This window comes from Acomys minous (assembly GCF_964271855.1).
Source record: "Acomys minous genome assembly, chromosome: 11".
Classification (NCBI taxonomy): domain Eukaryota; kingdom Metazoa; phylum Chordata; class Mammalia; order Rodentia; family Muridae; genus Acomys; species Acomys minous.
The window spans coordinates 115,826,122-115,848,174 of record NC_140492.1 but is presented as its reverse complement, the minus strand read 5'-3'; the positions used below and the strand labels follow the sequence as shown (position 1 = coordinate 115,848,174).

The 22,053-nt window shown below is 37.9% G+C and overlaps 1 long non-coding RNA gene across 11 annotated transcripts in view; it reads left to right on the top strand.

Moving 5' to 3' along the window:
* The window catches only part of LOC311608746, a 136,787-nt gene that overhangs the window by 66,392 nt on the left and 48,342 nt on the right, over positions 1 to 22,053 (top strand). Inside the window, exon 4 of one of the 11 annotated variants that reach the window (XR_014783134.1) lies at positions 12,390 to 12,702. The exons of 9 other annotated variants lie outside the window; for them this stretch is intronic. This is a non-coding gene — a long non-coding RNA (uncharacterized lncRNA). Of the gene's footprint in view, positions 1 to 296; positions 453 to 12,389; positions 12,703 to 22,053 lie in introns of those variants that run through there. One more of the 11 variants, XR_014783135.1, reaches the window with a different exon arrangement.

Genomic DNA, 22,053 nt, shown 5'->3' with positions numbered 1-22,053 from the left:
AATGGCATCCAGCTCTCTCTTCAGCAACAGACTGAAGGCTATCGGTGAACTTTAGTGCTAGTTAACTCACGTTGGACAGGCTTGCCATGTGTTGAACCCTTAGGAGCTGGGTATTTGCAGCCACCATGGATGACAGGAGCCCCGAATATGGCATAACCTTGCTTGGCCTTGTATCCCAACCTTCGTGCTTTATTGGGCCGGATGAGGTGGGGATCCTTGTGCAGCACCCGGCAGTGTTGCCAGCAGCAAACCTTCAAAAGGAAGTGTGTCACGTCAAATTGCTTCCTCATCCGCAGCTCCTGGAGGCACATGCGCTCATGTTAAATCAGCTGATGGCAGCAGCCGGAGTAAAGAAGCCTTCCTCCATATTTTCTAATTTTTATATTGGACTCACGCATCATGTACTACTTAAATAAAAATATTTATGTTCAAAATACTGCATATATTCAAAACACTTGATTATGTATTAGGCACCAATAAAAAGTCTCTCCTGTTGGTTTACTATTTTGGACATCACATTCTTCTTTATTCATGTTTGAGTGAGATTGTAATTTGGCTCCATGTTGTTTATAAAAAGAAATAGCCTTTTTAAAAAAGGAAGTTAAGAATTTCCTTGAGTAGTATATGATATATTTTAAACTGAAACTTTTATATTCTTTCTGACTCTTTCCTTGTTCAGTACATTTTTTTCTACTACAGCTATAAGAACTAGGTCTTTAACTCCAGACCTACCAGAGCAAATCTTACTTTGGTAAGCTTGACATTAAGAAGGCAACCCATGCACACATTTGAATACGATTAAATCTATTTGCTCAATATCTAAAATTCAAATGAATAAAGTCAATTCTTACCTAGTAACTCCTATTATCCTGTCTCACCTGATTTTTAAAAACCTGATTCTTTCCAATGTTAATTGCCTTCTTTTCTCAATTCTTGAAGAGAAAACAAACAAAATTTATAAGTAAGTGTACACAGACAGGTTCACCCTTCTCCACATATTAAAGTCTAGAGAAAGTGAGAAAAGGCTTCTATAGTTAAGTACATTTACTTCCCAACAAACGGAGACTTGCTTTCCAATCAGAGCATGAGAGCAGTATGGCTTCTAGAAAAATACAACTTGTTCACCGGAATGTTGTCTCTGGAGATTCTCTCCTCTCCACTGTCTCTTACATAAATTAGCATCTATATTTCAAAGCTTCTGTCGTGTTTATAGACTCTCATTTGGTTTTTTTTTTTTTTTTTGTTTCTTTGTTTCTTTGTTCGTTTGTTGGTTTTTTTGACACAACGTCTCTCTGTGTAACAGCCCTGGCTGTTCTGGAGTCAGTTTTAGACCAGGCTGGCCTCGAACTCACAGCGATTCACCTGCCTCTGCCTCCCAGGTGCTGGGACTAAAGGTGTGCTCCGCCACGTGACTCTCATTTGTTTAAAGTCTGCTTTAAAGTGTTAACCATAGTTTCTTCCAAATTTTTCTTCTTTTTTACATCTACTACGATGGTAATAATGCTTTTATTTCTCTACCAATTTTTTTGTGGGGGAGGTTTAGTCATCATCAATGATCCCTTATTACCAATAGTCTACTCAAACTTTGCTTAAATTTTCAGCTATATTTGGTAAAAATCTTCATTTGTTAAAGACATTGCAGGGTATCGCTTTCCTCTACTTTTTGCACTTACTTGGTTGTTTCCCCTTCCTAGTTCCTCATCTTTTCCTCACCCTTCAAGCACTGTTGTGGCTGAGAGCTCAGTCCTTGGCCCTCTACTTTTGTTTTCTTCCTTTGATATTATTCACCTTGAATTTCTGTCTTCAGCCTTCACTCCTCTTCTATGCAGCTGCCTACTCCACATCTCCAGCTCAGTGCTAAGCAGTGAATTCAAACTTAGTATGCATACACACACACACACACACACACACACACACACACACACACACACACACACACACACACTGGATCTGCTTCTCAAAGCCTATCTCAACATACAGCCTTCCACGTTCCATTAGATTACAATTCCATTTGTTGAGCTGCCCAAACCGAAGATTAAGTCACTATTGGCTTCCTCATGAGTGTCAAAATGTGCCCTAATTCTGACCTCTTTTGACTGTTTTGTTCTTCTTCCAACTCTCCTGAGTCTCATGTGGCATGGGAAAGGCTCCTGCCTATGTTACCCACGTCTGCCCTTGTTAATACATCCTCTAATCTCTCAATAGTAGCCCAGATGACTCTCTCTAATCATGTCTAAATCAGTATCTGTACTCTAAAAACCTCCAGTGTGTCTACCACACTCAAAAGTAAAGCCAAGACATCACAGTGTCTCTACATTATCTGATTCTGTTTTTTTCCCTCCACATCATTTCTATTGCTTCTTTTGGGAATTCTTTCTAACTTAACTGCAGACTTGCTTGCCTTAGGATGAGCACCCCCTACTTTTTCTTCAGCAATATCTTCCTCCCCAATTCCTTGGAAGTTTTGATATTTCGATTTGCTCCCCATAGAGTATATCCAAATGTTCCCCATGGATTGCATCTTACACACAGATATCTGTATCTCTTTTTATTTCTGATTTACCTCCGTTAACAGACTTCAACTCTGACAAGAAGAATTTGAGGAAATTTTTGCTCATTGTTGGTACCTCTCTGTTTACTTAGTGCCAGATAATTTACTTGTACTAAACATGTCTTTGGACTGTTTGCTTGAATGGGTAGATGAGTTTTCTAATACTTTGGAATAAGTCCACTTCAATATCCTCTCAAATGATAGGATGGCTAAAGATCTCTTCCTTGATGGGCTCCTGAGTATAATTATTTAGATGATGTTCACCAGTGGACTGTCCCTGCCCCCACTTTTTTTGGTAAGACTCAGCATGGATAAACCACAGGGATAGCTTTTAATTCAAACTCCCATGTGAATTTCACATAATTGTGTCATGAAAAAAAATCCTCTCGTCATTAATATCATTATGAATTTTTACAAGATCCTCACAAATTGCCTCATACCCAATGGGTACTTAATAAATACTTGAGTAGTGACTGACTACATAATTGAACCCACTTGAAATTAATTATTTTTTAAAATCTTGATCATTTATCCTCCAGTTTGATGGCAAGGCAAGGCTGTTGTAATTTGTTTTGGGTTGTTATATACAAGTGTAGTGCCCCCTGGAGATCCCAAGTATATGTTAATTGATGATAAAGTGGAGAGTACTCTTTCTGGCATCTGTTATAGATTTTCAAAGAACTCTCCCTAGTATATTATCATAGAATTTATTAAATGTAGAAACATTTCCAAAGCATATGTTTATAGTTTTTCAGTTTGAGCTGTTCCAAGAATGAATTCTCCTCACTGGTGTTCCAGCCCCCTGCCTATCTCCCCTCCAAACTATCTTAAATATACGCCTAATTACAGTTCCTCATCACAGTTCTCATCAAGCCATTTTCCTTCTGGAACACTGATATTGGTTTCCTACTGAATTCCAAATAAAGTCTTAAGTTATCAACGTATACATGAAATGACAGACCCAGCAGCCACTCCATGGCCTCCGCTCAATATTTGCATAGGATCAATAGTTTTCTAGTTAAAACAAAATAATTAGAATTTATATGAACAAGCATTTAGAATACAGTTAGAAATTATACTGGTTCAGGAACATAGGTCTTGGGCCTATGACCTCACCAGCCATATGTAGTTGGTGAGGTTGACAGTCCCAGGCATGGGTCCTACCTCTCAGTTGAGTGGGCTTTAAGTCGAATTAGATAGCTGAGTTACCCTAAAAATGTGTTTCACTATTGCACCCTGTGGGTATCTTGCCGTGCTGGTCAAGACTATTGACTGGTCTTTTCTCTTAGCAGTTCGAATGACATCTATTGCTACTGTAAGAGCTAGTTCTCAGAGAGGAGGCTTCTGGGTGATTTCTAGCTCAAACCTGCAAATCCTGTTTCCAAAGTGTGTGTTTCTTCAGGCAAATGGCCTTTCCTTCCTTTGAAAGCACAAGTTACAGGTATTAACAAGAAGGCACTGATTACTGAAAATGTTTGAGAATATTTTAGAAGGTTGACACAGACTGGCCCTCCTAGCAAGGGAAGGAGCTTGTGTATTCTCACTGTCTTTGGTTGTAGTAAGCCCTGAGGTGATTTTGACAGATGGCATTAGAAAAAGAGGCAAGTTTGCACGAAAGAAAACTTCTCCTTTGATTTCTAGAGCATTGGTGAAGTTGGAAATATGAGTGAGAAAGTGTCTCTAGCTGATTTCTTTTCTACCAATCACTGGGTGACAGGAGTTGTTGCCAGTGTGCCTAAAGTTAAAGAGGATCCATTCTGGAAATTATGCTTTGCTAGCATTTCTGAATAATCTTATGCTTTATGGTGCAGGACATTCCAGGATATGTTAAAAGTGGTCTGTCATTAAGGAACTCATGGTATAACTGAGTAGGTAGGATCAAATCTTCACCTAACTATAAAATAACATGAGAGTAGATACCTGAACTTTGAGTAGCACAAAAAAAATGTTTAAAAAAATTATGAGAATTCCTTCCATATGGGCTTTTCTGGGAGGTCTGTGTGGAATGAAGAACATGCGAACCAGACTGTGAGTCAAATTCATTATAGAAATTTGAAGACTGAAGAGGGAATTCAAGATCACTGAAGGGACAGGGGTGCATAGATAACAAATGAGGGAATTCAAGGAAGAGTCCTTGATCCAGCTCAGGTGACGTGTGTGGTTTAGGCTGGGTTATAGTAAGAGAGCAGGTTGGGAAAGGTTTTGTGTCAACAGTGATTGCAGTTTCAAGTGTTAAACTGAGTTTGTTCTTAAAAAGAATAGAGTAGAATAGAAATGAAAAGGAAGGACAGGAAGGAAAAAAGGAAGGGAGGAAGGAAAGAAGGAAGAAGGGAGGGAGGGAGGGATGCGGAAGCCACTGAAGGTACAGGAGAACATTTAGACAGTAACACCAGGGTTTCTCTGAGGGCGTGCCTGCCTTGTCTGACCTCTGAAACGGTGAAGAGATGATAAAACTAACTTTTTTTTCAATAAAGATATAGGACACTTAATGTAAGTACCAGGAAAAGGAATTGGTAGTTGGACAATGCAAATGAGGGATATGTGAAATCAGCATGTTAAGAAGGAAAGTTTAAAAATATATCGCCAGTCACAGGGCACCTAAGATACTAAATCCCCTACAATATAGTTTCAATTGCTTGAAAAACCATAAAAAGTGTGTACATTTTAATAATGACATAAACTCTCAATATAGAAATGTTGGAAGCAACAGTATTCTCATTCAAAGAAGTATGGCAGTTTGTGTGACTTGTATAGTTGTTTCTGAGTGGGCGTCCTGAGCGTAGAGGTGTGTAGACTCTGGGTGTGGCTGATCGGACTACGTGATGCTTTTTATTTATAAGTAATTCATAATAAAGTGAATTTTATTTAAAACATAAAAAAAATGAAATAAACAACACACCAGCCTGTTACCTATGAGACTTTATTTCTCTCCATATTTTTATTCATGCTGCAGTTGCTATGAGCTCCTAACTAAGATTACCACTCCAAGTTGGCGCCCTAGACTTACATTATTTGTGCAGTTAATTTAAGTGACAGTGTACTTTGGGACCTCTGTTTTGTTTTTACTCACACATAGATAATACTAATAAGAATGATAATTTCCTCATTGTGTGAACTTAGTGAAGTCACAAAAATACAACCACTGATCAGGACTGGAAAACTTATTGAAAACCTCAAAGACTTTTTGCTTAGTTCATATGATTTATATCACTGGTCTTAATCTTATTAAAATGAAAGTGGGAGAATTTAAAAGGAATTCTTATTATTGCCTTCAAAGTAACAATGATAAATTTATTTTATGTCACTATAAATACCTATTTAAAAACAATTTTTCAAAAAGTCTAAGTTATTACAAAGAGTTGTCTGATTTGCATTTTTGCACAACTTTACTGCGGTGATTAACAGAGGGTCCTGGGTTTTCTTGTCAATTCCTTGTCACGTTGTATTTCAGTTAGTCTTTGGGAAATTCCACTGGTGCTCATGAAATATTGAGAGTGAAAAGAGGCATATTAATACTCTGAAGAAAATAATCTTGTCCTCATAGCACTTCTGAAAGAATGTCTGTGGCCAGAGGACTTTCTAGACCCCATGCAAGGAGTGCTAACATTTAAAAAAAAATATGAAAGTACTACTAAAAGAAAAAGAAAACTTCATGTGAAAAATTACAAAAACAGAAAGGATTTTTTTTCTGCAAACAGCAATCAATACATCAAGAAAATAAAATTGTAGGTTTTCATAGACTTAACACTAGGAATTTGCACCATAACAAACAAAACTTGATGAAATTACAGAGAATCACCTAGAACTCCCTAACCACTAGAGGAGATGAGTATCTTGCATAGCAAATGTTTAAATAATTAATATGCACGTTGTTTAATAAATGAATTATTAATTCTATACTTTCAGGCACACAAAGGCATATTCAGGATAAAAACAAGGCACACATTGTGTGGAAACAAGGGAATAACAGAAAATGGTTTATTTATGAATTTCAAGCTGCTAAGAAATCAATAATATTTTACTGTAGTTTATAGACTTAAATAAAAACATATGACTATTGATGGTCTAGTCAGAGAATCTCAACACACTTATTACATAGACAGCCCTTAAATTATGACAGCAAAACTTACGATGTTCAGACTTTATGATGGTATAAAATGGTGTATATTCAATAAACAATATTTGGAATTTGGAAATTTGAAAGTGTTCTGCCTAATAGCGCACAGCATATTTTAGTCTCTTGAGATGATAAACTATGGCAGAGGGATGATATTTCCCATTGGACAGGGCAATCATGGAAGTGAATGATGTTGTCAGCAGTTTGTAGATGGCCAGTGACTGTTAAATGTTCTGAATATGTTTAGGACAGATTAGGCTAAACTACGGCTATTGATAATCTATAGTTTAGGTGTATACAAAATATCTTTGACTTATAATGTATGTGTGTAGTGGATGGACACATGTTTTTGTTTTGATCCCAAGTGTGGGATGTGGAACAGACTTGTAAGAGAACAGGTGATGTTTATCCACTAAAAGACAAACCACCTCATGTGGGGGCTGGGGTTTTTTTTTTTTTTGGTCTTCGTATAGTTTGGCTGTTCATCGCTCTACTTCAAGATGGTTCTAGAGAGACCACTCCAGAGAACACTTTGGGGCTTCAGGTTCTGGCTGCTGTTCCAGGTTCCAGCAGCAACTTTGGTTGAATTGCTGGCCTGCTGAAATCCTGCCAACTACACCAGGGGAATCACTCTCAGGAGCTGAGTCCGGAAAGGTCTACTTCTCCTGTTCCCATTAACCTCTTTTATCCATCATCTAGGGTAGGTAGGTTGGAAGGGAGCTATAAGCATAAAAGGACCTCAAATAAAGTGAGTTTGGAAAAGGTCGAAGTGTACAGGTGGAGCCCAGTGTGCTTTGGACATAATGGGTAACTTAACTTCTAATGTTGTGGTGGAAGATATTGGTCTTACAGAGATGCTGTTTCGCGGTGTCAGCAAAATCATAGCTGCTATGGCAAAGCTCTTTCCTGCCTTATACCAGAGGAAATTTTTTGTTGTTGTTGTTTTCTTTGTCTTTTTACTGTATTACATTTTTTAAAGACCGGAAGAAAGACTGATAAGATATGAAAACTGAAAGGCTCAGTAAATTCTATCATTCTGGAAAGGATTACAGAGTTGGCCATACAACTAGAGAATTTGTGGGTAGAGGTTGAAGCATTTGGAAAGCAAAAAGTGCCCTTAGTAAAGGGAAAACACCTGGTAACTGAGAGCCAGCGTTTCCCACAATTCCTGCCCTGCCCTGCTCCATGTACCAGGTGTCCAGAGCAGCAGTGTGCGGAAGAGGGCAGAGAAAAAAAATGGGAAACTGAACAGGCTGTAACGATGGTAGAGGAACGGGAAAGCAGACAGGACAAAAGGGCTTTGGAGACAACTGCTCCGATGAGGAATTCTCTAGGGCTACACAGACACCATCAGCTTTCCCAGTCTTTGGCCAACACATCCCTGCTAATGATGGTGGTAAGGCTTATCATGAGATGGCATGGGGTCCAGTAGATAAGCTAGGTTTAAGGCACTTTAAAGAGGCTTTTGTAAGGCATGAAAGGCACTCATCTTTTGTTAGACAAATGTTTAGTAACGTGGCTACAAATCATAGATATTTTCCTCAAGACTAGAAAGGATTGGTGTCAGCTGTGTTAAAAGCTGCTCAACAGTTACAGTGGTTATCATGGCGGAGAAATGAAGCCAAGGGAATAAGAACAGCAAAGTATAACAAAAGGGATAAATGTTGTTATAAAGATCAATTGCTTGGTGAAGGACGTTATGCTGACTTAAGAGAACAAACTCGATCTGAAGATGTAGTAATTGAACAATGTCGTGTTGCAGCCTTAAGACGTGAACTGGGAGTGGTGGTGCACGTCTTTAATCCCAGTACTAGGGAGGCAGAGGCAGGGGGATCTCTGTGAGTTTGAGGCCAACCTGGTCTACAAAGAGAGTTCCAGTACAGCCAGGGCTATACAGAGAAACCCTGTTTAAAAAAAATGAAAAAAGAAAAAGAGCTTGGACATGGTTGAGGACCCTCATAAAACAACCACTTTATTTACTAAGGTATTTCAGGGCCCTGGAGAAGCCATCACAGAATCATTACAGAGACTGGGTTCAGCTCTAGATAGTGCCATGCCAGACGCTGAGACCAGACAGGCATTGACACTGATCATGGCGTATGAGAATGCAAACACTGAATGTAAGAGAGCAAGTAGACCATTAATAGCACGAGGAGCTCATTAGATAAATGGTTAAGAGAGACAGTTAACATTAGCTCTCAGGGGCATCAAAACAGTATCATAGGACAAGTGATCAAAACACCTGGTGCTTTAACTGTGGTAAATTTGGCCATTTACAAAGAAACTGTAAGGTTAAAAGCTCCAGACCTCAAAATAACAGGTGCGCTCACTTTGGAGTAAATGTTACTCGTGGAAGAGTATAGGAGCTTCTGGTGGTGATGGTGATGATGTGCCAAGACTTCCAGAGTACAGCAGCCACTGTGGGAAGGGAAACCATTGGCCTAGGGATTGTCAATCCAAGAGAAACAGAGGAGGTAATCTCTTGCCATCAGGAAACGAAAAGAGGGGCCCTGTTACCTCAAGGCCCCACACCAAACAAAACGAGCCGTCTTTCTTTGGTCAGCCGGGAGGTAGCAATCTTGCAGGAAAACAAAAACATGGGTACATCCACTGCATATGTAGTTTATAAAGAATTATCAGAACAGAACACACCATGTTGTAAGTTGAGGAGCGCCTTTACACAATTTGTGGATCACATTTTTCAGATTACAATGCTTTAAAGTCAAATGCCAACTGCTATAGAGAAAGGCAAAGTTTTTCATATACTTACAGTTTTGTAAATAGACCTTGCAGTAATTATAATTTTATTCAAATTCTTGCCCTAAATAGTGACATGAAGTGATTTAGTCAGTCGGCTCCAGAAACTGGGATGAGGTTGAAGATGAGGTAAACCAATAAAAAGGAGAAATACTAGGTAAAACTAAGAAGGGAGGGGTCAGGGAGACGGTTTGCAAGTTGAGTGCCTGCTGCCCTTTCAGAGCACCAGAGTTCCATTTTCAGCATCCTTATTGGCTGTTAGCATTTATGCTCAGACCGAAACATGTCCTGGGACTCAGGATCCCAGGAACCACAACGCTCTGAGAGGAAGCCTTCTCAGCAGAGTCACTGTAGCCCTGATGGAAGATATCCCTGGCTGAGCTGGAGTGCTACAGTGTTAACAGTTTTGCTGATCCTCTTCTTCAGTGTTGCTTGCAGCTTTCAGAGGAGGCTGTTCCCAGCTGAGCCAAAGCCTCAGAAACCTCAGCCCTGCTCCGTTTCTTCACTTCCAGGGTTCTTCAGATGAGAGAATCACAGCAAATCTCATAAAGGAGATTTATTGGGAGGGACAAGTCCAGGGTTTGAAGGGACCAGTCCAGGGGTGGCTGCCTCTGCTCCCTGGAAAAGATAGTAGGGAACTGAATAGTAGGCAGGGCTTACATAGACTTTCTTAGAGAGTAGAGCTTTCCAGGGTAAGGATTGGTGGGATTCCAAGTCCTGAGCTTTGGGGAGCTAAAGGATTGATGGGATTTCCTATTCAAGGCTTGGTAGGATTTTTCTTGTAGGGTAGGGTCTGCCCACTCTCTGGCCTCCAGGCTGGGAATGACAGAAAATAACCACCATTATGACCTTTGGGGAAGTCTGGGGCCAGAGCCTAGCGGTGGAGCTTCTTAGGCTAGGGCCTGACCCCTTTCCTGCCTTGAAGATGTATAAAGTTTACAAAATATACAAACCTTAAGCTTTCCCTGATGCCTGAGTCAGCGTGAAGAGCCGGCAGTAGCCTTCAACTGCCTGGACTCCGGAGAATCAGACTCTCTCTTCTGGTGTCCATGTATATACTCCTGTGTACACACACTCACACACACACACACACACACACACACACACACACACACACACACACACATACACACACACATCACATGCACACACACACATCACATGCACAGGCATACACACACACACACCACACGCATGTGCACACAGAGAGTCACACAATACTCATACACACATATAAATAATTAACCCTTTTTTTTAAACAAAGGCTGAAGTTAAATGATAGATTTCTTGTTCCTCATCTCCTAGATTAATGATTTTGGCAGAAAACATGAAAAACAGATGTGAACAGAATAAAAAAATTTTTTTTCTCCTTAAATAATAAGATAAAAACTCTGGCAACACTTCAAAAATAACATAAGGAAGAGACAGTCGTTATTAGGAATGGAAAAGGTTGCATGGGAAAGGTTGAGTAAAATCTTTTTATTAAGGTGAATGTTATATACAATTTTATGCATAAAATTTTTATTGAAAAAACTATTGAAGTATATAAATTACTGAATTGGCAACTGTGATTAAAAAAATCTAAGTGGGTAAAACAAAAGAATCAGTAGGCAAATTCTCTCCATGAATATGCTGCCAAGCTCAAATACTGTCATGTGTTAAGTTTTAGCAAAATTAAAGTTATTATATTTTTTCATAAGAATCTTATTTTCAGTATTAGTAAGGAAAAGAAGCCCACAGAAGTCAATTTAATCTTCATATCTAAGTAGGACAAAGAAAGCTATCACCTAATTTCATTTATCAAGTTATTAAATACAGTGTTAAATCCAGCCATTTGTTGGCATATTTATACAGTTCCATACAAATGTAAGCATGTCTTTAATATTTTGATTCCCATAATATAAATCATGTCATTTGAGTACATAAATAAGTTATTGTTATAAATGGAATGTCAATGTAATTTATCACATTTAAAGACTTAGGGAGAAAAATCATGATCACATTAATAGAGATAGAGGTAAGACTTCAAAAAATCCTATACTCTTTCTAAAAGCTATTACAAGAAAGAATTATTAATGGAACACTTTAAGTCTTATAAAAGTTAGCAATGGTTAGAATGTAGAAGTTATGGGTTGTGGTGAATAAAAACTTAGAAGCATTTCTATTGAATGCTGGGAACAACACAAGACTTCTTGGTGATATCTCCACGGTTAGGGGAAACGGTAATTAATTTGAAAATTAGTCCTCAATAGTTCCTGCCTGGCAAATGTGTCTGTCAGATATATTGGGCCAGAAGGTTGAAGATGATGCTCCAACGTTATAGAGAGTGTTGGGTGACTGTTCAGGCAGTAAACTGTCTCAGTCATTTTTTCATTTTGTCAGCTGCTAACCTGCACTTCTGGTTCACTCAGATATTTAAGTTTTATTCCTTCTCAAATCTCTGATGGGTTGAAGACCAGATAGTTTAGTCTTTCAATTAAGCTTAGTAGGTTGTGGGTTAAGATGTTTTTAGATCAAGAGAGATGTTTTAAGTAATTAGAGATGAGATATGATAGATATTGATCTTCATTCAGAAATTTACACCCAACAAGACAGGAAAAATGCTTACTGCAAGTTTGCCAAATACAAATAGCCAAATCACTATGAATGTAACATTTATATACTTCCTGATTGTCTTGTGGTTCTTCCTGCTGTATGTAGTTTATTTTATTCATGTGTAATAATATAAATGTATATTTAAAAAAGAAATATAATAAAAAATGAAAGAAAATGGGGACAAATAGCATTTTGATAAGATCAACTGCAAAGAAACTCCAGCACTATGAATGAGTGAAGCTATAGAAATTATAAGAACACTTGGAAAAAATACCAGATTCTTTAAAAAGACATAAAAATAAAGTATCAGCTTTTATATTTGTTATTACTCCTCACTTAGTGCTCACTGCTTTTTATTTCCTTCCACAGGCAACATAATAAACTGTATTTCCCCACATTTCTCTGACTTGAGACCTCAGAAGCATAACATAAATATTCCAGTTGCTTCAGCCTCAAATGTGTCTCAGAAGCGAGACTTGTTTACCTTTAAATGCCAGCTGCCACATTTACTCACTATTTCTACCTTGTCTTGAAGATGAACATTATCTCTGTGGTTGGTTCATCTCTGAGACAATTCTTCTCTGTGAAGTAGATTAGCCTAAGAAAAAGAAAACTTGTATGCCTTTGCACAGATATCAATTAATGTCTAGATGCATCTAAACCCTAGTGAATTTTGTAATGACTTATTTCATGATATGTACCTAAATAGAGCTGAAGACTCTAATAAAGGTGGTAACTGGCCCAGTAATTTCTGTTCAAGTATCTTGCCAACATGAGCTCTTATGTATGAATGAAATTTTTATTATGACAACAGGAATCTATCTGTATGTTTAAATAAGAGACGTGTTCACCTATAGTGAATATAAGTAGCCGTGGCACAATGTAAACCACAACCAAAGTTGATTTTTAAAATATCATCATTAGTGACATCAAATATTTATGTATTTTGTATCGATGTATTTCAGTCCTGGCTTTAACTGTCCCATTACAATATTCTGTACCTTTTCAAGGTGTTTTGTTGAACAAGGTCATTGAGAGTTCTTAATGATGCCACAGCAGAGCCAAAACTTACTTTCTCAATCACTATGACTGTGTTTGAAATATTATTATGGTGGCTAATTTTAAGCTACTGGTGATGGGTCCTCTAGACAAAGTGGTGGCAGAATGCAGACAATGGCCAACACAAGACTCTTGTCCCTTGGTTATTCAAACACTATACTGTACAGCATTGTGAAAAGCCTTTATGTACTTCATTAGGATAGTCAATCCTGAACTACCTGAGTGTACTGAGTGTCTAACTAAGCTAACAACAACAACAACAACAACAACAAAAACAACAACAACAACAACAAAGCCAACAGGAGTCTGTTATTGATATGTGGTGAAAATGGAAGTAAAGAATATATCAAATACAAGAAAGATTCCATCTGTATTGTGGTAGCAGCTGAGGATTATCCAAAGCTGACAGCCACAGTAACAGACTTCAACTCTGAGAGGGCAGTGAGCAGGATCTTATGGATTACCTGAATGATCCTGGGAACAGGTCTTTTGTGAAGATTATCAATAAGAGGCCAGCAAGTTGATAAATTGATTATATTCCTGTATAAACTTATTTTTAAAATTTTATTTATTAGTATTACTATTATTAATTATCATCATCATCATCATCATCATCATCATCATCATCAGTTTTTGGTTTTTCGAGACAGGGTTTCTCTGTGTCACCTTGGCTGTCCTGGAACTCACTCTGTAGACCAGGCTGGCCTTGAACTCACAGATGGCCACCTGCCTCTGCCTCCTGAGTTCTGGGATTAAAGGCATGCGCCACCCACTGCTCAGCTCAACCTACATTTTGATGGAATCATGAGATCCTTTTTTTCTTAACCTTATCATTTAAAGCATTTAAGTAACAGTATGACTAGGAAGAAGTTGCAAGAAGTTCACATATATACCATTCTTCAACCCATTCGTGAACTCACTGTTCCTTATCCGCCTCACTCTGTATCACAGTTCCATTCTATTGCTGGGAAGAAAGTTTACTGTGGTCATGGGGGTCGCACTAAATCTTGTTTTTAAAAAAGCATTTAATTGGGACTTGCTTACAGTTTTAGAGGTTTAGTGCATCATCACCATGGTGGGAAACATGGCGGCAGGAAGGCAGACAGGGTACTGGAGAAGCTGAGAGAGCTACATCTGGATCCACAGGCAACAGCAGTCAAAATGGACACTGGATCTGGCTTGGGCTTTTGGACTTCCAAGCCTACCCCCAGGAACACACTATCTCAACAAGGCCAAACCTTCTAACCCTTCTCAAGTAAAGCCCCAATGACTAAGCATTCAAGTGTATGAGCCAATGGAGGCCACTGTCCCTCAAACAACCACACCCTCAATCCAAGTAGTACATTTGTTATAACTGATGGAGCTGCCCTGACACATCTTCACCCAAATGCCACAGTTTCCATTAGAGTCCACTGTTGGTATTGTTTATTCTGTGGGTTAAACAAATTTACAGTGACAAGTACTTAACATTATATTAATATGCTGTCATAATGACCCAAATGATGTCTGTGTGTCACCCACTTATCTCTCTTTTCTGCTTTCCAAACACTATCAACCACTGAAGTTTTTTATACTTTCGTGGCTTTTCTTTGTTCAGAGTACCCGTTCTTGGAATCATAAGGCATCCAGACCTTTTAGATTGGCTTTATTCATTCCATAAATGTATTTAAAGTCCCTCCACACGTTTCCATTGACAGTTCATGTCTAATAAGTGACTAAGACTCCAATACACCAGTAGCCAATTGTCCCATCCCTTGGGGCAAGTTGACCAGGGTCCCTGAAAGAGGGAGTGGGGATTGAGGGAAACAGAGACAGGTAGAATGGAGCCAAGACAAGTCCTAATGAAGGTTCAAATTTATTTAAGCAAGCATGCCTTATATAGCAAAAACACCACAAACTCTTATACAATCTCACTTCTTCCTAGCCTCGTAGGTAGGCTGAAAAGAACACATTCCTATGAGTAGTTCCCTGTCAAAACTTCCCTTTCCTTTCAAAGGTAAACAACTCAAAGTGCACAGCGTGCAGCTTACGCACAATGATTTCTCCTAGCATGGTTCTCCACACCCAATTACTAAGAGATATTTTTTGGTGTTGCTATTTACAAATTGAAAGCATTATTCTCTATTTAAAAAAAAAAACTATGGACATCACCTTCTGTGAACATCAGATTGGGATATATATCAATGAGTTCAACCGGTAGTTAATATAGAAAGAATATGCTTGATTTTATAACAAACCATGTATTTCGCTGTGCTTCTTGGCCAGCAGTGAGAGCCCTTGTGCCTCCACCGTCATCTCCTGCATTTGATGGTGTTTATGATCTGGACATTTGCCATTCTGAGATCATAAACTAAAGTCTTGTATCTGCAAATTGTATTATTCTGATGATACATAGTAGAAGATTCTTCAATATGCTTCATTCCATTCTCTATAGCAGTATGTCTGTTAAGCCTTTGGAACCTTAAAAATTGAGTTTTCTTATTGATTGATAACTGGTCTTTATTAAATATGTATCTTAAAAATAGCTTCTCTAAGTCTTTTTATTATATTTTCACTATAATGCTATTATCATTGTTTAAGCAGCAAATTTTAATTTTTATAAGCTTCAGTTTATTAATTGGTTCTTTTGTAGATTGTATTTAAAATACAAATTTAAATACCAAAGGTCACTTAGTTTTACCCTCATATCTTCTTCTATAGGTATTTTAATTCAATATTTGTTTTATATTTAAGTCTATGGTACTTTTTATGTTGACTCTTAAAAGAGATACAAATTATGTGTCTACTTTTCTTTTGTATGTGTTGCTCAGTTGTTCTAGCACTGATTATTGAAATGGCGATTGTTTTTTTCTCTATTGTATTGTATTTATTCCTTTGTCAATGATAAGTTGACTATATTGATGCAAATTTATTCCTAAGCAGTCAGTACTGTTCCCTTGGTATGTTCCTAGATTCTTTAACCAATTCCACTGTCTTATTTATGGAATTCTATTTTAGTATTATACAAAGATGAGATTGGTAGTGTCAGGACTCTATGTTCTTCTCCTTTTTTAAAAAACTATTTTGTGTCTTTTGTTTCTTCATATAAACTTTGAAATCATCTTGTAAACATCTCAGACATAGATCACTGGGATTTTGTGATTGTTTTGAATATACATATCATTTAACATAATGACAATATTGATCTTATATCTACATTAATACACGTAGTCTTTATTTATTTAAATTGTTGATTCATCTTGCTAATGCATTATCAGCAAAGTGCTTGAGAACCATGGCTTCTATTTTAAGAGATTGTAATTAACTTATTTGAATTGTAACTTATGGAGTTAATATATGTCATTAAATTATATGAGTACAGACCACTTTTGCATAAAAATGGGAACTCAGATATAAAAATGAATTTGGAGTTTTTCTTCTCTCTTGCTTTTGTTTTTTTCCCCCAAGTTTTGTTTAGGTCAAACATCTATCTCCTATATTTTTGGTTGGGAGCTTACCCTTTAATGACTGAGCCATCTCTCCAGCCATCTACTAGCTTTCTCATTTTTGTATGTCTGCACAACTGAAAATAATTAATATATTTGATTTGTTAGCTTTCTAACACTTATGTTCGATCATGGGATCTTGAAACACCACTACTGAATATACTGAACATACAATCCAACCTGCAGTTTATCTAATTCCAAAACTAGATTATTTTTTAAATTAAATAAATTTTGAAAATTGGAAACTGGTTAACACTATTGCTACAAAAATAAACTGTAAAGTGAGAAAATTATTAGTGATGTTACTGAATCTATGCTATGGCACTGCTCCAGGAATTTTGGCTTGAAATAAAGCTCAAATATGCATCTGAAGGACAATAGTTGCTTTAAATTGTAACATTGTATTAATTATTTGTGAACTGTTTAGTTAAGAGCCTAGATCAGATTCTTTCAATAAAAGTACAAATAGAGGAGAGGGCATTTGTCTATCTTCTCTGATGACAATCAGTAGGTAGTTGAGTCAAGTTGGCTGAAGCAAATACTCCTGTCACAAGTAATTATGTGAACCAACTCTTTTAACTGTGATGGACTACCCCAGGGAGCAATTGGCGCAGTTGTTTGTTAGCCTGTGGGGTAACCTGTACTTTGAGAGGTTTCTCTGTTTTCTGTACCACCAAAGGAAATATGATCCGGCATGCTCGGAAACCCTGTCTACTGACTCTGACCTTGTTCAATGTGAGGTTGCTGGGCCTGCTTTGAAGAGGAGGCCCCCAATGAGTAAATCCTCTTCCTTAAAAAGGAAAGCTAATTAGGCACTAAGAAAAGTCTCATTCTTTTGAGACTGAAAGCATTCCATTTTGTTTTGTTCACAATCAAACAGTCTGAACGAGCTAATAGTTTGAAAACAGAATGTCCCATTTAAAAGTAATTAGGGCTTTGTATTTATTTGAGTTATTAGAGGAAATAACTTTACAATTTATTTTCCTAGCATATATTCAGATTTTAGGACAGCTATCTTGACATCAATTATTTTCTTATTAAGTCCGATTTTTTCCTATAATTTGAACTAAAATGTGATTTAAGCGTTGATTAAATTAACCATTGATTAAAGTGGTTGCATATTAAAGACTTTCGAAAAATTAATACAATTCTCTACTTAGTGGCATAGGCATGGAAGTGTTTTTCAGAAGTTATGTTATAAAAGCCGATATATAACAAGTAATTTTTAATGTTAACAATGTTTTCTATTTCCTTCTGTTTCTCTTCAAAAAGAACTTCACAGATTTTATTGGCAGTTTCTTATTAAAATGCCCCTATAAGAAAAATAAAAGAAGAAAATAATTTTATCCAATTAAAATCTTAGGGACTAAAATGTTTCTGTCATATAAAATATATTTTTATAGTTTTTTAAAACATACTTTTAGGAGAAAAAACTCTTGCTCCAAATGTTAATTTTTTAGACTTCGTCTGCAAGAGATGTCCTAACAGTGTGAGCAATGACCGTCTGGCCAGTCAGTTTGCCTCTCTTCCCACAACTCTGTTGTCCAGACACAGGGACCCAAGAGCACCGCCTTTGATTGGCTGTTCAGACACATGGACCCAAGAGCACCGCCTTTGATTGGCTGTTCAGACACACGGACCCAAGAACACCGCCTTTGATTGGCTGTTCAGACACACGGACCCAAGAGCACCGCCTTTGATTGGCTGTTCAAATTTCGATAAACGTTTTGTCATTCTAGTATCTCTCCATTTTTGCAAAAGGAAGTTGATTACTATTATTTCTGTGCAGTCACGTGACTCGTTATTGACTGGGCTGAGTTCCTTGGAGAGGTGACTTTAATTTCAGGAACACATTTTAGATTTCTTATGAGAAATGAAAGCTGGTGATGGTTTAGGCAATGCCACAGTGGCTTATGTCTTATACTACGGCAGATTTCTATGACACTTAAGACATTAGACTTGTATAGTGACTAAATTGTTATCTTGGGTCAGGCATGGATATTTAGTCCTGCAGAAGGATTTATCCTTCAGATGCGAGGGAGTATAATTCAACAGATACAGAGGATTCTCCATGGAACCGCTTGGAGTCTTCTCTGGGTGATAGCTCTCTTACAGGCTGTATTATTTAAAAAAAGCAGCTTAGTCTTGGTTCGCAGTTCACATCAACACATGGAGACAATTCTACACAATAGCTTTGTTAATCTTGAAGATTTTGAGGCTAGTGTCTGAGTCAATTTGAGTCACATTGTGACACAAAGTATTTCCGTTCATGAAATTTGTAGGTCTGTAAAGTAACTAATTGGCGCTTGAGTACTCGTTCCTTGGTAGCACATTTGGCTTCCATCTGTGATTTTATTGGAATGCATCACAGCAGAAGAGCTTATTCACATCTTTTGGGTCGAGTGACTGTTAAGAGACTATATTTCCATAGAAAATATTTTTTTTCCAGTATCATCATGTCTTCCTATTGAGAGAATCACGTTCACCACGCTGAGCACCCGTGTGGATGGAAACAAATCATTCGCTTAGGGAATCGGAGAGGAAGCATTCTCGTTCCATTGTGAACATACCGAAAGCTAAGGTTTGTGAGGAGCCACTGTACCAAAGAGTCACTAGATTGGTGCAAATAACAGCTCTGTGTTTTGTTTTCTTGGTGCTGCTTCAAATTAATAAAAGACTAAGCAGTGTTTAATATCACTTTCCATTTTTTAAATGATGAAATAGGTCCAGTAAGACAAATGTGACTATACAGAATGGTATTAAGGATTTGCTTTTCTTGATATAAGTTAAAATTGATAATGACTTATAGGAATTCCATAAATTGTACAGCACTTTTCCCTTTAATTTTCTACTCTAAAAATAAAAAGAATTGCTCCAAGGATACTGAAACATGTTTCTAGAGGGTAGTGTGAGAGTCACTTGTCTTGTCATGATGTGCGGTTTAACATGCTTAAGGGACGGAGGTAACTGATCCCAAAGGCACACTCATCACTTCAGATGTTATAGTCAAATAATTTGTTAATTTCATTATGACTTTTTAAAAATATATTGCCATCTTAATTGCCATTGGTGACGGCTAATCACTATCAGCTCCAGTCACCCACTAGGAAAATTTTGGCTTTCCTGTTCCCAATATCTTGTGCTCTCCTGCCCCAGGAGTCTTGGTCCTAAAAGAGGAGGATGCTTCTGCCAGCATGTACAACAAACATGACATTGAAAGGAAAGGCCAGAATTCCCTTGGCCAGCTTGGGCCACATCGTGAATTCTGTATTGCAGAGGGTGGCTTTAGACTACCAGTGAGGAAATGGAGATGGACGGTTGTATCTGTAGTGCAGGAGAGCCCTTAGCTAACCCTTGGTGTCCCCATACCCGTGACTTAGTCATGTGACTAAGGTTAGTGAGAAACAACAGCCCAACCCATATGGGATGACAAAGGGTCTAGATCTTTCATGATGAAAGTATGCTCACCATTCTATGTAAAGTGCTGAGGGCAAAGACAATAAAGAATGAGTGTTAGAGGAAGCTAGTTATACATTCCAGCTAATGCCAAAGACAGTATAGAATAAGTATCAGAGGAAGCTAGTTATAAATCCCAGCTAATCCCAGCTAGTTATAAATCCCAGCTACTGCCATGTGGCCAGTTGCAGTTGTGGGGACTGTAACTGACATGACAACTTTGTTCTATTTGTTAGAACATGTTTTTGTGCATATACACACATATTAAGGAAACATTTGCACTTTCGTCCCTCTAGTTATTTGCCATGTAATGTGACATGGAGAAAATATCAGGGGTTAAGCATTGTGAATCTATATTATCATATTCAACTTGTAAGATACTTAATGACTATTTGCTAAAGGAGTTTTCCACCTGTCCTAGAATACACAGCAGTGTCAGCAGTTGTATGTGGGATAGTTATATCATGGTAGATGGAGTTTTGACCTTGTTATTGTTTTCATTTGAAAATTGAGCATGGGGTAAGCAGATGTGGCTGTGTGTCCAATTGAGGACTTGTGCTAGCCAATCTTGCTTGTCAGTTTCACTCAATATGGAGTCAATTAAAACACAAGCTGCTGGGCACTCGTCTGGGGGATTTTCTTGACCAGATTCTGAAGCATGAACACCCAGTGCCAGTGTGGACAGAACTCGCCGAGGTAGAAGGACACAGGGGAAGGAACTTTGCGTTAGCTTATGTGCTCTCTCTCTTGCTAACAAGTTCATGGACTCTGAAGATACAGGATCCCCTCACTGTTGTTAGAATAGATTTCTTTAGGACTCCGATGTAGACTGAAGACCAGCAGGTCTCCAGTGTTCCTCCAAGCCTTCACTTCCTTTGGGCCGTCTGAGACATCTACCCTCATGGTTTAAGCAGGATATATATGGTGTGTGTGTGTGTGTGTGTGTGTGTGTGTGTGTGTGTGTGTGTGTGTGCGCGCGAGCGCATAAATATGGAGAGGAAGCATTCATTATATATATACACATATATATATATTCATTAATACATATTGCATTCTGTCAGTTCTCTTGCTTTAGAGAACCTTGTCTAACGTGTCATCATTTTAGAAGAAAGAAGAGGGGAAGGTGTGAAGTAGCATCTGTCCTCGGTCTGCAGTGTCTCTGGGCTAATACCCTAAACTAGCCTTACATTCAAGTCTTCAACTCATGGGTGGCAGTCAAAACCCTCAGATCCCAAAAGAGAAGGAACAAAACTGTCTCAAAACTGGGGTATGGAGCAACCAGACAGGATGCTAGGCATGGGCAACTTTTACAGCAATGCTGAGACCTGGTGGCTGAGGGCCAGCTAGGTGAGTGACACCTTGCATTTTGTTCCACTCTTCTAGTCTCTTTCAAGCAAACAAACAAACAAAAAAATTAAGATCAGATTCTTCTTCCCGAGGACTACTGATACAAACAAGATTAGAGAAAGGTCTTTTACTGATTTTAGTAAGAACAGCCTTAGCCGGCACGTAACAGAGGGTAGAACTTGGCGGTGAGCTTCCTGACTCCCCATTTGTGCTCTATCAGCAGCTGTCTGCTACCAATCTTGACGAGTATTTGACGTAGCAATATTCATAAACAAGGCAGGCTTCCAACATGCGAAATGCTTCTTGTCTCACAAACTCCAAACATAAATTAAATAAGAAAACTTAAAAGAGATTAAAGTTCTGGATAGCAAAGCAGTTTATATTAGAAGCAGAGAATATTACAAAATTCTGGGCCAGTTCTTAATAATAAGAAAACACATTTGCACACATATACACTGATGCACATACTTTCACACACACACAGACGCCTGTTTCTCTTTACTAAATTCTGTGCATAACACAAATTCTCATGTGCGATTAAGATACTGATAGTTGTGTGTATGTGTGTGCTAATATATATAATATATCCTCTGAAAATATGCAAATTCCTGTCAAAACTACAACTTCAATTGTTTCTAAAACGTCAACATTCCTATCTTCTCCTCATCATGTCTTTCTAAACCAAA